General features: G+C 39.9%; 1 protein-coding gene across 1 annotated transcript in view; it reads left to right on the top strand.

The window, feature by feature from the left end:
- The first annotated feature begins 11,016 nt into the window (after positions 1 to 11,016).
- Positions 11,017 to 14,006, top strand: part of CUNH4orf17 (chromosome unknown C4orf17 homolog) — an 88,373-nt gene continuing 85,383 nt past the window's right edge. Inside the window, exon 1 of the mRNA XM_077768048.1 lies at positions 11,017 to 11,038. The gene's annotated coding sequence lies outside the window, so the exon portion shown is untranslated. The remainder of the gene's footprint in view (positions 11,039 to 14,006) is intronic.

Here is a 14,006-nt window from a genome sequence, read left to right as displayed (position 1 = left end):
ACTAATTTGACAATAAACTATTAAAAAAAATAAATAAATAAAAACAGTATAAAATTAAACATTAAAAAGGCAGTCTCCTCGACTTCCTTTACAAAGGAAATAAAATTATTTTTGACGTAAATTAATATTTAAAATTTCCCCAGTAAAGAAAGCATTTTGATTAATGCAGAGACATAAATAACTACCATAAAACCTTTCTCTGAACAGGTTTTAAGGGATGTGGAGAATGAGAGTGAAAAACTGTATTTTAGTTTTTCTGGGATGCTGTTGGTTTTGTCATTTGTCTCAGCATGGTTATTAGTAAAGCTTCCTTTCACTCTTAAAATTATACTGCTTTGGAGAATAAATTATGTGGGCACCTTCCAAGCCTGGCTAAGATACAGGACAAGAAGAAAAGAGGCAGAAGGAGCACATGGGGAACACACGTATCTAAGTCTTTTGCTTCTCAGAATTGCCTAATTCTTCTGTTCCTGTATCAACTCCTCTAATAGGAGGGTGTGAATCCGTGGTGAGAATGGTAATAAATGTCAGTATGTTTGGAAAAAAACAGACTTCAGTGAAGGAAAAAAAGTTAACTCACATAAAGGAGCAGATAAAATGATAAAGGTGAAGTCTGCGCTAAGATCAAGTTCTGTTCCTGGGTCCCATTGTTGCTGAGGTCTAGGTGCCTTCTATCCTATTCATTGTTTGGTTGTTCATCCTTCTTTGAATTCCATTAATTAATACATTCTCAATATGCCAGGGTCATCTGTTTTATTTAATCTGGAGCACTTCATTATTCTTTCTTTTTAAATTAAATCCCCTTCATTTGGCAATTACTCTAACCTGACTCCATGTTTCTCCAATGGAGATGCCTCTGTATCACTCTGGCCATGGGGTGAGCACAAGCCCCAGACTTGGCCAGTCATGGCATCACATCCTTGTGGCCAAAGATATTGGCCCAGGGAGGGGCACATGACCCCAGCTACCCTTGTTTGAGCTCATCTTTGGGATTTTATTTTTTAAAGCTTATTAATTTATTTTGAAAGATACAGAGACAGCACAAGTGGGAAAGGCGAGGAGAGAGAAGGTGAGAGAATCCCAAGCAGGGATTCTGTGCTGGCAGTGCAGAGCCTGATGCAGAGCTCGAACCCATGAAACCATGAGATCATGACCTGAGCCGAAACGAAGAGTTGGATGCTTAGCTGACTGAACCACCCAAGTGCCCCCAATGTCTTTGGGATTTCAAAGCAAATTCTTAGAGAAGTTTTCTTTCTTTTGGGACTGCTATGACATGAGTCTTGAGCTGTCTGTATCCTAATCACCCGTTGCACAGGGAAAACATGCCTGTAATGAGAGGGAATGACAACCGCAGATAAAGGGTTAATAAATAGACAGATTGGGAGTGAGTTTCTCTTACTTGCAACTGGAAAGACCTCACCACCTTGATACATGATCATCAAAATGCTATAATTACTATTATACTCGTCTTTCTCATATGAGGGAACTGAAGCTAAGAGAGTTTAAGTAACTGTGCCAAAGGTCAAAGAGTCTAGCAGAATGGGAATGTGAACTCTAAAACCCACATTTGTCCCATCATACCACCTAGCTCCCCACAAGTTCATTCTAGGTGAACAAATAGAACATATAATGCATACTGGACACTGTTCCAAAAGAAATATGTGTTCCCATATGACTTATATTCTTGTGAGGTTTACAGAGAAGAAGTAAATCAGTTACATAGTAAGTTAGTGATACATGCTGAGAAGCAAAATAAAGTTGGGAAATGACCAAGAATTTCCTGAGAGTTATTTTATATTAAATATAAATATATTTAATTTACTTAAAATATATATAAGTATATTTAATTTACTTAAATATATAAGTATTTAATTTAAATATTAAATTAAATATATAAATATATTATAAGTAAATATAGATATATTTAATTTACTTAAGATATATATAAATATATTTAATTTACTTAAAATATATTTATATTTAATATAAAATGACTCTCAGTGGCTGAGAAAAGATGTGAGTACAATTTCAAATAGGGTGGCAAGGGAAGACCTCTTTTAGAGTATTCCATTTTGGCATAGACTTGACAGAGTTGAGGGAGAGAGGGAAGATCATTCCAGGCAAAGGGTGCAGTAGAAGTGGGAGTCCCCCTGGAATGCCTGAGGATTAGTGAGGGAGCGGGAGACGAGCACAGTGAGCATGACTGTGGATGGAAGTGGGAGGTCAGAGAGGCAATGTCGGGGAGGAGCAAAGTCATGTGAGTGTTGAGATTGTCTTGAGAGGATTTCAGCTTTTATTCCAACAGAAATAGACAGCCAGAGAAGGTTTTAAACAGAGGCGTTACTTGATCTGGCAGCAATTTTAACAGGTTACTTCTGTCTTTTTTTGAGAACAGATTGTGTATTTGGAGGTAGAATGGGGCAGGAAGCAGAGGACACAAGAGTGGTTCAAGAGCTGAGATCTGAAACCAAAACATACAGGGGAGCTGGAGACTGTGGCAACTCTGATGTCAGTTTTGTGACGGAAACTCAGAGAAAGGAGAGACAAATGTTACTGGAATCCTCTGAGAGAAGACTGGAGGGACTGTTGAGGAAGTAGACTCTGGCCCTGAAAAGAGCACAGGGAGGAGGTGTGAGGAGCCAGGAGAGGAGAAGGGGAGCACAAGGGATGTGTTGACAGGTTGTGGTCACCTCCACCATACATGGAATGTTCATTCAGTGACTGGAGCTTTGCTCAGCACTTTTGCAGACATAGCAAAGTTATTACCACCATTCTATAAATGAGGGGATTCAGACTCAGTAAAGGTAAGCAGTTATTGAAAAAAAAAGAAAAGAAAACATAAGGATATTTCCATTTTCTTTACAGGTAGAAAATCATTATAATGCTTGATAGTGAAATAATTAAACCTATAATAACTCCCATAAATTCAAATGTCTCAATATTCTGCTTATTTCTCAATGTATTTTCTTATTCAAGGCAGCAGGTGGGCTCACAGGAAACAGTCTTTGCTGGGAAGTTTTGTCATCTTTCCACCCTGCTCAGCGTCATCTCAGGCAAGCAGTCATGGACAGAACTGCTACACTGATGCTATAGAGTAAGGGGCTTGGAACGAAGGTGGGGAAGCCAGCTGACAGCCATCTTCAACCATCTGGAGAAGGGCAAGCAGGTGGAAAATATGATTAGACCTTTTTTCTCAGGCCTAGGAAGCTGGGCTGGGATAAGCCTTGGGGTTAGAGGCAGACCAGCCAGACATAATGAATAACTTCCCTTGGCGGGCTGTCGGGCAGTAAAACACTTAGGTGAAGGCTTGGAGATGTCCTAGCAGATTATGCAACCATTTGACAGACCACAGTGGGAAGAAGTTAAACACCAGATGGGAGGGGATGGTCCCAGTAGACATCTATAAAGTTCTTCCAAATTAGAGGTTAGAATCCTTTGGCTGTTGGTGGACACATATCATTCCCTGACCTTTATAATGCAAGCCCATTTTTGCTGTTCTGAAGCTTAATAATTATAAAGACACCTGCTGCGGGGCTGTAGGATGTCCCACTGAAAGGAGAGGAAGAAACTACACTAAGACCATGAGTTCCTATCTCTGTTCCTATCTTCGAACCAACCAGCTGTGCACCTTTATTCTCCACCTTCCTCAACTATAAAATAAGAGGGGTAGAATTTGAAGAAATTTAAGGTCATTTTGGCCCTCACTGCCTATCATTTTTCACAATATCTGCCTTTTGCTTACTACATATTATCGGGTCAGTTCTCCCTTCCATAAAAATCTGTGCATCCCCGTTTTGCTGGGTTTGGTTTACTTTTAAGATTGTGAATTTGGATATCCTCTTAGTCATCTAAGAGTTGGATAGCTCAATATTTTGCATGTAAAAGATGCCACTAAGGAGGCTCGAGGCCAGTGCAATGTGATTTGGGAGTGTCAGGAATATAATGATGAGAAGATGAAAAAAGAGATTTTTCTCTACGGTAAATCGAGGCCACAAAGAGAGTTGTCACGTGTAAACCCACAGTGAGGGTAGACTCACTGAAAATAAGCACTCATGGCAGCAGCGTTGGTTTCCCTTTTCCCTCTCTTCACACAGCACCTGTGAAGGCTTCAAGTGAGCTCATAGGATGTGTATGAGGGCAATTTCACCACTTAGCCATTCAACCTAAAGTTGAACTGTGATCCCATTGAGGCCACAGTTTTACTGGAGACATGATGAAATCTACAGGGCTCTGTAGGTGAGGAGCTAGAGGAAGCATCCTCCATCCTAAGCTCCTGCTCGTCACAGCTTCTTCTTGATGCCTCTACAGGTCTCCTTTAGTCTCTCGGTGGAACCACTGTTTGGCTGTGACCATATAGGTTTAAAGACCCAGGATTCACTGATGCAACTTTACTGCATCCTACCATTACCCCAGCAGGGAGATGGGACATGGGATTATGCCTATTTTACAGACAGGAAACTGAATGCGATCCCTCAGGAAGATAATCACTCAGATTCCAAATGTATCTACTGCCCTTTCCTACCCATTCCATACATTCTGTGTGCACAGAAGCCTCAAAGTCACTAATGACAGAAACCCAACTCTGTGGAGAGAAATAAGCCAGAGCAACTAATATACTATTTTGGGTCTCATGCACTCAAGGTAGTAAGACTCACTCTCGCTTCAGCTCACTGGAGACTGATAGTACCAGGTTCTCCTACCTTCTCTTGCATCAGCTCCTAGGGCTCCATCAGTTAGTCCTCACCCATCATTTCAGTGATGACAATGAAATACTGAGACCCCTCCTCCCCCCCGGCAGGAAACACTTTTCCTCTCTCTCTCTCTACTGTCACACAAGGGGTTTAAAGTCACAAGAATTCAAAAGATCAAAGACCAATAGAAATGGCCCTTCACCCTGACAGAGAGTTATGTGCGTATCTCCTGCACATCCCTATTTTCTTGGAAGGGCATTGCCGCCCCAACTCCCAACTTCCCCAACCCTAAGAAACTCCTCTTTTTATTTAGTTACTTATTTTTAAAAATGTGTTTTTAAATTCAAGTTAAGAACTCCTCTTTACTTAGCCAAACCCATGTTCCCACCCAGGAGAAAGAGGCCAGCTCTTTTGCTGTAAGTAGTCATAACAAACAAACAAACAAAGGCCCAATTTTAGTTTTCTGTCACAGTCCCATTTTGCCATGTGGTAAGCAGCTGAAGCAAGAAAGGACCTGAGGCACCATATCCACATACAAGCAACATGTGTCACCCCTCCACTGTGACCAAAGCAAAGGGACTCCTTTGGCTCTCCTGAGACCATGGCCACATTGAGACCATGGCAGCCATTTCTCAAACACTCATTTCGTTAGTCCTGAGGTTTAACATGACTCCTATTCCATACAGCTCTAAGGAAACTGACCACAAGGTTTTCTTAAATCCTACATATCCCCTAGGAAGAACCCTCTCTACAAGGAAGGCCTTTCTTACCCTAGATCTCTGATTGTAGGCTCTGAGCATTACTTTGATGTATGGTACATCCTGGATAGCTAGTTTGCAGAAGCATACCCTCAATGCCCCTGTTAGTCATCTTGAATTCACGGATCAGTTCTAGTAGGCTTCTGGTGGAGTCTGCCGGGTTTTCCATATAGTGTATCATGTCTGCGAAAAGTAAAAGTTTGACTTCTTCTTTGCCAATTCTGATGCCTTTGATTTCCTTTTGTTGTCTGATGGCTGATGCTAGGACTTCCAGCACTATGTTAAACAACAGTGGTGAGAGTGGACATCCCTGTCGTGGTCCTGGTCTTAGGGGAAAAGCTCTCAGTTTTTCCCATTGAGGATGATATTAGCTGTGGGCTTTTCATAAATGGCTTTTATGATGTTTAAGTAAGTTCTTTCTATCCTGACTTTCTCAAGGGTCTTTATTAAGAAGGGATGCTGTATTTTGTCAAATGCTTTTCTGCATATATTGACAGAATCATATGGTTTTTATCTTTTCTTTTGTTAATGTGATGTATCATGTTGATTGATTTGCGAATATTGAACCAGCCCTGTAACCCAGGAATGAATCCCACTTGATCATGGTGGATAATTCTTTTTATATGCTGTTGAATTCAATTTGTAAGTATCTTGTTGAGGACTTTTGCATCTGTATTCATCAAGGATATTGGCCTATAGTTCTTTTCATGCTGGGTCTCTATCTGGTTTGGGAATCAAAGTGATGCTGGCTTCATAGAATGAGTCCAGAAGTTTTCCTTCCAATTCTATTTTTTGGAATAGCTTGAGAATAATGGGTATTAACTCTGATTTCAATATCAAGCCATGCAAAGGCATGGAATAAATTTAAATTAATCTTACTTAGTGGAAGAAGACCATTTTCAAAAGGCTACATATTGTGTGATTTGATTCAATGACATTCTGGAAAAGGCAAAATATGGAGAGTGTAAGAAGATCAGTGTGGTTGCCAAGTGTTAAGGGGAATAAAGTGATGAGTAGCAAAACACAGAGGATTTTTAGGGCAGTGAAGCTGGTCCTTATGATACCATTTGTTGGATACATGTTATACATTTGTCCAAACCCATAGAATGTACAACACCAAGAGTAAACTCTTATATAAACTATGGACTTTGAAAAAAAAAAATCATGATCTTGAAAACATAGAGATACTGTCCTCCGTTTATAGTCCCATCAAGCAGAATGTGCAGCAGAACATGTTATTCAGTGTTCAGGGTCAAGGACTCTGGGGGTCTCCAACTCAAGAGTGTCTACTTTGTAATGAAGAGTATCCCAATTGGTAGGCCTTGATCTCCTTGGAAATGCTAATTGTGCACAGAGGGGGAAGGGCCACTGATAGTTGCTAGGTTAAGTTGTTACTATATAAAAACTTGCTGCATGTAGATCCCAGCAGCAGATACTTTGTCCATTTGGCCACTCCTGGATTCCCTGTACCCAAGTATCTTCAGTAAATCTATGTCTTGATCTCTCTATCCGGGTCTTGTCTTTGGCCTTATCTTTTCTTTGGCCATCACCCACCCTAGGCTTTAGAGTCTGCTGGGGTGAGGTTGCCCATTTGTGAATACTGGTTAAAACTAAGCAAAGTTTGTTCTGGTGATACCTACATATTTCTGAACTCTGGATAGATAAAAGCTGAGCTAATCATACATAGGATTAACCATTAAAATTAATGGTTAATCATGAAAATACCCATGTTCCTGATTCTCCGTAATACTAGATTGCAGATACAGAGTTCAAGAGAGACAACAGCCAAGACTAGATCTGAAACATAGTGCAAACTTAATATGTTACCTAACATTGAGTCTGTTATATCTATAAAACTGAAATCTGAAGGTGGTTTTATATCTTCCCAGAATCTGAAAGGCATCTTATATAAAATAGTTATCTTGAAGCTCAAACTCAAAGAAGTGCCATAAAAAAAATACATAAAATTCCAACCTTGGTTCTCAAAAAGCAAAGTGGTTTTTCTTGTTGTTGTTCCCATTTTTCAAAGAAAGAAACTATGTGAAACAAAATGGACCCAGCCAAGTGATAGTGATGGGTGTGATTTGAGGATCTGTGGTGCCACATGCCCTGTAGAGATGCCCATGTGTTTCATAGATTGGTGGTTATCACGGTAGGTACAATGGATCGTTTAGTTTTAGTACTTTGTTTCTTCGTGACACAAATCTTAGCCCTTCAGCAGTGAATTATTCTAGAGCTGAAAAAATAAATAAGTTCATATATAAATACATAACACATTCATATAAATGGCGAGGTGGAGGTCACAAAGCCAATTGTAAACTTCATGTTGGCTTTAATTCTACTACAGAACACCAGTTTATCAAATTTTAATTTCTGGATCTTAAAGGGTCTTGAAGGAAGTAACAGGGGCAAAGAGATGGTTCAGATATTAAACAGGAATGTGTCTTTTTCTTGGTAAGTTGACAGAGCCTAAAGGTCAAATTGCTTTTCTTTTGGTTGGGCTGTATAAGCTCAGTGTGGTAACCTTAGATGTTTTATGCTGATTAGAAGCTGGGTGACGATGTGTTGCTTTGATTATTGATAGTTTCTTACAAATTATGTTTGATAGATTGTCTTAAAACCTCGGGGATTCTAATAATCCCCTTAGATTATTGAAGTCCTTGTGGGGTTATAATAATGAAAGGGGGATGGGTGGTGAATCATTAATGAAACACCAGTGATAGAAGAGAGGTCTAGGGTCAGGTCAACCAGTCTTTGATGAAGAATTTCACTGGCAATTCTCAGTCATTTTTGGATTAGCCTAGTTTACGACTAAATACCTAAAGAGAGTCATGTGTTTACTAAGTATTTATTCAGATCTAGATGAAAAAAGTACAGTGCTAAGTAGTGTGTGTGTGTGGGAATGAGGAATGAGGCCCATGTCCTGTGATTGTGAAGTTCTGCCCATGCCTTCAGATCTATTCTCTGCCATGCTCTGTGCCCCTAGGAGATTGATCCTACAGCTGGAACATGGGGCCTCCCTGGCCTCTGGATTCTGGCTGTGTTGAGTTAAGGAAAGTCCCAGCAGAAGATCAGAGGGCAGGAGGAGACAGGCTGGGTGTTTATTCCCTGTCTTCCTCAATACCCATCCTGGCTTGGAAGTGATTGTTTCCTCTAGCTATGGCCACTGCTCTGTCTGTGGTTACAGCTCTTGCTAGATTTTGATAACTCTTCCTTGTCCTTCCTCTTCAGGCCTAGAAGCGATAACAGCTCCCACTGTAATGAGATCCTGGATATGTTATCACTCCTTGTTGGAGTGACTAATCCTGCCTGCATTACTGAAAAAAAAAACAAAAAACCAACAACCTTTATTAAACTTTCTTCAATGAAACTCTAAATTGGATTTTGTATATTGTTTCCTGCTAGGTTCCTGACTGACTGAGCTCCTGCCCTCAAGTTGTTCACTAGGCAATTCAATAAGCAGTGATTATTCAGCATGAGCACAAACTGATGAAAATTCTAATTTCTGTCTTACTAACTTAGAAGCTCACCAATGTAAGGAACAAAGAGAAGAATATAAATGAAAATTACAGCAACTGTTGAAGCAAACACCTAGAGATCACTGAACTAAACCACTCTTTCAACCTACATTTATTTATTAATAACCTATTATTAGCCAATGAATTATGTAGGGGACTTGAATTTAAAATGGGAGAATGGGATCAATTCAGTGAGATTAAAATCTAATAAATGTAAATATGGTACAAGAAGAAGGACTTAGAGTTATTATGGGAATATAAGCACTCTCCCCCCAAGCCTTCAGTCTATGACACCATTTGTAAGCTCGAATGTGATTTACATACTGATAAACCGACCATTTTCTGTACATTTTCTCTTAATCCTAAAGCAGGTTTTACAGGGCGTATGTGGGAGGATGTATTTTGTGCAAGTTGCACAACCGATCCAGCATTTTAGGGTTTGGTGTCTCCATCAAGTACAAAATTTGCAGCTGTGACTTCAACTATCCCCAACTCTACTAGAAAAGAGAGACAAAAAAGGCAGTTGGAAGAGTATCCTGAGGTACCTGCAAAAGGAGCAGTTGTGTCTTATCTCTCTTCCTCCCTTGACAGTGGACTCACACATACTTAGTAGATACTACCACCCTCAACTCTTTTCTAAGACCTGCAGATGAGACCAGTCCTCAGTGGACTGAGCGCATTTTATTTGTGCCTATGTTAATTAAGGAACACTATTGGGCATCTATTCTTGTTAGCCTCTCTGTGGCTGGAGAAAGATGGATAGACTCATGAGGGAACAAACACATAAACAGAACACTACAATATAACATGGTGCACACAGTGACAGAATCATATCCAGGTTAATGAGAGACCAGAGAGGCACTGAGATCAGAGGAGACATTCTGGAGGAGTGAAGACTAAACTGAATCCTAAAGGATGAGCAGGAATTTGCTAAGGCAAGGGAGCAGGATTGGAGAATATTCTAGGAGGAGGAATAGCAAGAGAGAGAGAGCAATGATGAAAAAGAAACCCAGGTATGGTGTGTGTAGCGGAGAACTCAAGCATTTTAGGGCTGTCTGAACATGGTGGGGAGTACAGGGTGGCAGGAGGTCAGCTGGCCCATAACACAGGGCCTTTGATTCATAGTCATCTTCTGGAAGCAAAGTTTAGCTTTTGAAGGACCTTTATGTAAAGAAATGGTATAGGGGTGCTTGGGTGGCTCAGTCGGTTAAGCGTCAGACTTCAGCTCAGGTCATGATATCATGGTGAGTGGGTTAGAGTCCCACGTTGGGCCCTTTGCTGACAGCTAGCTCCGAGTCTGGAGCCTGTCTTTGGATTCTGCTCCCTCCCCTGCTCATGCTGTCTCTATCTCTCTCTAAAAAATAAATAAAACATTAAAAAATTTAAAAAAAAAGAAATGGTATAGTCACATTTACCTTTAAGATGCTTCACCTGGGGACTGTGGGGAAAAGGGTGAGGGGAATAAGAGAATGGGTATATGGAATTTCCTAAAGGTCTCCTTTTAACTACTTTGGAGGAAGATAATAGGATAGCAAAATTTCTTTTTAAGTATTGACAATTTTCCCCAGATTAGGGAAAATTAAGTAAGTCATACAGGCCATGATTTTGGTGATTACCGAGTAAAATTAAATAAAAAACTCAGCAAATCTAACCAGAAGAATGTCATGATTTCCAAGTCTTACTGAGTTTGTCTCCAATGAGAGATAAAGCAGCCAAGTCCATTGTATCTAGACTCTGAACTCTGTATTGTTTTTTAGGGGAAATAACTAGTAAAAGATAAAGCTCCTTCCTAAGAGAAAAGGAACAATGAGTTCCTGCCCTGATGGAAAGGAGAGGACATCAATGCGGTCTGAGCCCAGCTATAGATTTCACCTGTGCTTGGTATCCTATCCATCCTTTTCAGATGGGGGCCTCGTCCTGTCTCCCACCTCTGAACACAAACCAAGGAGCCCACATGGAGCTGGTCCACAGTGAACAGAGCATGCCTTCTCCACTTAACACATTCTGTCCATGTTGGGACCGTGAGATATCCTGCTCTGAGGCCTGATGTGAGAGAATGAGGTACAAGGAGGTTGGTGCCCTTTCTTCCTTTACACTCAAAAAGACTGTTTGTATCTTAAAGAACAGAAAAAGAGAATACTCAGTTTGGGTACTGCTGTGGATGGGCTTGGAGGACTTGGATGAGCTAGTCCAAAGCCATTCTGCAACATACAGGGACATGTGTTAGATGATTATTGCAGGCATTTGGGCAAGAGATGAGGAAACAAAGCTGGGAAACATGTTAGCAGGGAACGAGAGGAAATTGACCGATTCATATTTGGGAGGTAAAACCAAGAGGCCTTGATGAGTCATTAGATGTGGAGACTGGTGCAGAGGAGGAATCCAGCACGATGCCCAAGCTTTCCAGTTTGAGCGGATGGTGGGGCCACACACTAAAATGGAAAACCCAGGAGGCAGGTCAGCCTTAGGGGGAATAAAAGGTTTAGTTTGGTCATATTAGTTCCTGGAATATGAACATGCAGGTAGTTATTCACCAGTGGCTGTTGGAGACTACAGCCATATGCGTAAGGTCAGAATTCCAAGCTTTTCTTAGGGAAAAAAACTGGGCATGGAGTGTCAGGTATAATTCCATTATGTAAATTTTGAAAAGGAGAAGAACATTTCTGGTTAAAGGTAGAGAGACCTCATTTTAGAGGTCTCCTAAGTGAGTTGAAAAGACTTCAGGGATTGATTAGGTATTTCTCCTTTTAGGGACTCTTATTATTCCTACAAACATTACCGAATCCACCAACACCAAAGGAACATGACTGACCTCCTCAATGAAAGTCTGGGAGCCAGGGGTTAACTGAGCCTCTGAAATAGACCTTACTCTTACTACAATTAGAGGAAAGACTTTGGATAATGAGATATTCTCCATGACTTAATCACTTAATAAAGCAACTTGGGAAAAGGATGAAACTTAACTATTCTTCAAACAAGAGAAACTTTAGGATATGAGGAAACTGGCTTTAAAATATGACCAGTGTTATAATAATTTAGGTTTCAAAGTGACAACAGTCCAAATTAGGTTAGATTTGTCATACCGAGCATCCTAGAATCAGGTAGGAATGAAATAGGGCCTCTGATAGTGCTAGGGCTGAGGTCCTGGAACCCAGTCCTCTCTCAGAAATTTCTGAGTTATCACTCCTTGATCAAGCTGCCTCACTCAAGAGCTTCTTTAGAATTCAGCCAAGGGCTTTCCCAGAACTTCATGGCTTCCTGGGGAGAGCCCATTTCTATAATTCTCTCTTGCTGGAACTATATCATGAGTCCCCTATTTTGTAAAAATAAGGTAGAAGTGCTTTTATTCCTAGGGGGACAATTCTCAGTATTCTTTTCCAAAGTACAAAGAAACCAAGAGCCCTTTTTCTGGTTAGAGCCTATGAAAGTTAGAACAAATGGAACCTCAGATGCTGAGAGTTTGAACCCAGGCCTTTGAATCAGGCGATCACATCATGCTTTTGACTAAAGTTACAATCTACAATCACAATATGATATTTGTACTTCATGATTTTTTTGTATCCAAGTTTGTTTTACAAAAAGCTTTGCTGAATGAATAGTCCTACATTTGAGGCATGCCAGATAGTTATGTAAGTATATTGCTCTTTGCCAAAACTTGCATTGAAATTTATAAATTGCTAGTGAAGTTAGAACATTGTGGGTTTTTCCCCCCCCAAACGTACAATTGCAAGTTCAAGTAAACATTGTTTTTTAATTAAAATGTTTTTTCCAGTGAGTCTTATTCATTCACTGTAGAGAAAAATAAATCTAAATTTGAAGTTAAATATTTGCCAGAAAGAGCAGTGTCCAAGAACATGTTTTGCTACTTCATTCAACTCTTTGGCTAACATGATGATGTATTTTGTGTGTTGGATGCTTGCTAGAGCCAGAAGTGTACAATCCTCTCAGTTCAGTTGTTGAATCATTCAAGGATACAATGTCCATTGGGCATAGGGTGTTCTACTAGGTACTGTTTAAAGGAAGAACTTGAACATACTGCTTGTTTTCTGAAACTACATGTATAATGGGTTGAGCTCTCAGGAAAGGCATCAGTCATTTCTTTATAGCTTTGGGGTAACTGGCAAGATCAGCGAGGAGGTGGAAAAAGCCATTGCAACCTAAGGCTGGTTTCCTGGGGTAACAGGGATTTTTACTTTCCTTCATGAAAGGGATCCAGCTCTGTGAGGAAATGCAGAACAGAAAGATGGAAAAATATACGAAGAACGCATATACTATAAACTAGTTTATGAGGCCTTAGTTAATTACTATAAAGGAATATACAGAATTTTAGATATAAAGAGGAGTGAGAAACAAGAAAGAAAATGCTAAATGTGGGTGGAAGGAATTTTTCAGAGTTGAGATCATGGAAGAAAAGGTATTTCTGGGAAAGCTGTATAAAGCCTTTTTCTTCCTCTAGTAAAACTATTTTCATATCAATCTGGGTGAAAACTGAAGCATGTTCTTTTCTGGACAAGACTATTGAGATAAATAAATATATAAAAATATCTTTGAGGAATTAGCATTTTTCAACTTTATGAACCTATGTAATATTATTAACATTTTGAAGGAAATACCAGCCATGCTGGCCTTTCAATAATTCCCAGTAGGAAGTTATCAACTTTTCCAAATTACTGGCCTTTGGCCATGTGTTCCCTTCAGTGGAAGGATTTTGCCTCTCTCTGCACGAGGCTGACTCCAGCTCATCCTTCATATGTGAGTTTAAAGTGATCTTGTCAGTAAGGCCTTGCACAACACATTATAGAACACTGAAAGTTCCATCTCTTTCTACCATTTTTTTCTCTAACACGATACCTTGGTCATTCCTCTATTTAACACTTATCACAAATTTACGTGATATATTTATATGTTTATTTACTTTTAAGTATTCTTTCCCTACACTATATGATCTATAAGGTCAGAAACCATGTCTGTTTTATTCACCACTGTAACCTTGGTGTTTACTACTTAGTACTTGGTACATGGCTGAAGTGGGGAAAAGT

The sequence above is a fragment of the Crocuta crocuta genome, unplaced genomic scaffold (genome assembly GCF_008692635.1).
Source record: "Crocuta crocuta isolate KB4526 unplaced genomic scaffold, BGI_CrCroc_1.0 scaffold2010, whole genome shotgun sequence".
NCBI lineage: Eukaryota > Metazoa > Chordata > Mammalia > Carnivora > Hyaenidae > Crocuta > Crocuta crocuta.
Note: the sequence above shows the minus strand (reverse complement) of the source record. Positions and strands in the feature narration are given on the sequence as shown.